The 2673-nt window shown below is 32.5% G+C and overlaps 1 pseudogene; it reads right to left on the bottom strand.

Annotated features, from left to right (window-relative positions):
• Nucleotides 1-1797: 1797 nt before the first annotated feature.
• On the bottom strand, nucleotides 1798-1897 carry LOC119625437 (U6 spliceosomal RNA; annotated as a pseudogene).
• Nucleotides 1898-2673: the final 776 nt, after the last annotated feature.

Genomic DNA, 2673 nt, shown 5'->3' on the forward strand with positions numbered 1-2673 from the left:
ATTATATATAATATATATTATATTCTGTATATATAATATATATTTATATAACATGTATCTATATATCTGTTAGATCTATTTAATCAAGTGTTTAGGTCCCCAAATATCTTTGTTAGTTTTGTGCCTTGATGATATTTGTAATACTGTCAGTGAGGTGTTGAAGTCTCCCACTATTATTGTGTGGTTATCTAAGTTTTTTTTGTAGGTGTCTATGAATTTGTTTGATAAATCTGGATGCACCACTGTTGGGTGCTTATATATTTAGGATAGTTAAGCCTTCTTGTTGAATTGAAATGTTTATCATTATGTAATTGAAATGTTTATCATTTTTTGTTCTTTTTGATTACTGTTTATTTAAAATCTGTTTGGTCTGAAATAAGAATAGCAACCCTTGCTCTTTTTTGGTTTTAATTTGCTTGATAGATCTTTCTCCATCACTTTACTTTGAGCCTACAGGTGTCTGTGTGTGAGATGGGTCATTTGACGATAGCATATACTTGGTTTTTCTTCTTTATGCAACTTGCCACACTGTGCATTTCAAGTGAGCATATAGTTCATTAATGTTCAAAGTTAATATTAATGTGTATGGATTTGATTTCATCATTGTGCTGTTAGCTGGTTGTTATGTAGGCTTAATTGTGGAGTTTCTTAATGGTGTCAATATTCTATGAACTTAAATGTGTTTTTATGGTGGCTGGTAGTGACTTTTCATTTCCATGTTTAGCATTCCCTTAAGAACCTCATGTAAGGCAGATGTGGTGGTAACAAATTCCTTAATCATTTGCTTGTCTGACAAAGATTTTATTTCTCCTTCACTTATGAAGCTTAGTTTGACTGGATATAAAATTCTTGGTTGGAATTTCTTTTCTTTTTTTTTTTTTTTTTTTTTGAGATACCATCTCACACCAGTTAGAATGGCGATCATTAAAAAGTCAGGAAACAACAGGTGCTGGAGAGGATGTGGAGAAATAGGAACACTTTTACACTGTTGGTGGGATTGTAAACTAGTTCAACCATTATGGAAAACAGTATGGCGATTCCTCAAGGATCTACAACTAGATGTACCATATGACCCAGCCATCCCATTACTGGGGATATACCCAAAGGATTATAAATCATGCTGCTATAAAGACACATGCACACGTATGTTTATTGCGGCACTATTCACAATAGCAAAGACTTGGAATTTCTTTTCTTAAGTACACTGAATGTATGTCCCCAATCTCTTCTGGATTGTAGGGTTTCTGCTGAAAGTCCTGCCATTAGCTTGATGAAGTTACCTGTGTAGATGACCTGTCCCTTTTCTCTAGCTGCCTTTAATATATTTTCTTTTTAATGACTTTAGAGAATCTGATGTTTCTGTGTCTTGAGGATGGTCATCTTGTATTGTATCTTGCAGAGGTTCTCTGAATTTCCTAAATTCAAATGTCAACCTCTCTAGCAAGGTTGGGAAAAATTTCATGGACAATATCCTCAAATATGTTTTTCAAGTTGCTTACACGCCTTCCTTCTCCATCAAGGATGCCAACGAGTCATAGGTTTATCCTCTTTATGTAATCCCATATTTCTCAGAGGTTTGTTTATTCTTTTTAATTTTTTTCTTTATTTTTGCCTGACTAAATTAATTTGAAAAACTGGCCTTTGCACTCTAAGATTGTTTTCTCAGCTTGGTCTATTCTGCTGTTAATACATCTGATTGTGTTTTGAAATTCTTGTAGTGGGTTTTTCAGCTCTATCATATCAGTTTGATTCTTTCTTAATATGGCCATTTTATCTTGAATCATTTTAAACTGGATTAAAAATATGGAATGCTTCACAAATTTGTGTGTCATCCATGCACAGGAGCCATGCTAATCTCTGTATCACACCAATTTCAGTACATGCATTGCTAAAGTGAGGATAATATTGGAGTTTTGAAATGGCAACAAATTATTTAAAGTATCACTTTCTGCAACATTAATGGAAGTTTTTTTTTTTTTTTAACAATTTGAGCTATAGAAGGCAATCAGTTTGATTTTGACTACTCAAGAGGAGGAAAGAATAATGAGGATGTTCAGTTCATAATGCTTCATTTTATAATGTGAAGGACTTTTGGACCTTATATCTATCAAGTGATGTTAATTAACCCCTTAAATCAGCAACCTCTGGAGCTAATCTACTTCATATAAATTTTTCAGAACCCTGGGAAATAAATTTGAAAAATTCTTAGTTGGTATGTAAAACCCTTTGAGTTTCTTGTTTGGGACTATTGCTTTGGGATCACTTGATTTTTCAAGCAATTTATTGTGTTAATGTTTCACAAAAAAAATGAATGACTTATCTACTCTCAAAATCCTTTCATCAATAACATCTCTCAATTTTCTATTACAAATAAGATACTTGGTATGTAAGTATTAAATGTTATGATTATAAAATCACAGCCATGAGTTAGGATAAGCTTTTATTCATTTTTGTTATAATGATCAAACAATGAGTGCCCATTCATAAACAGTATGCTAAGAATTGACAACATGCTATAAGCCCTTTTGGACTTATAAAGGTGGATTTTTCAGTATCTTGTTACTTATGTATTTTTTCTCATAATTTTCTAATTTAGACATGTGAGCTTGGTAGCAAGATAAATTGAAACTAGCAGGAGGCTCATGTTGTTGTATTTGTTCTGCTAACTCCCTG

The sequence above is a fragment of the Chlorocebus sabaeus genome, chromosome 10 (genome assembly GCF_047675955.1).
Source record: "Chlorocebus sabaeus isolate Y175 chromosome 10, mChlSab1.0.hap1, whole genome shotgun sequence".
Taxonomy (NCBI): domain Eukaryota; kingdom Metazoa; phylum Chordata; class Mammalia; order Primates; family Cercopithecidae; genus Chlorocebus; species Chlorocebus sabaeus.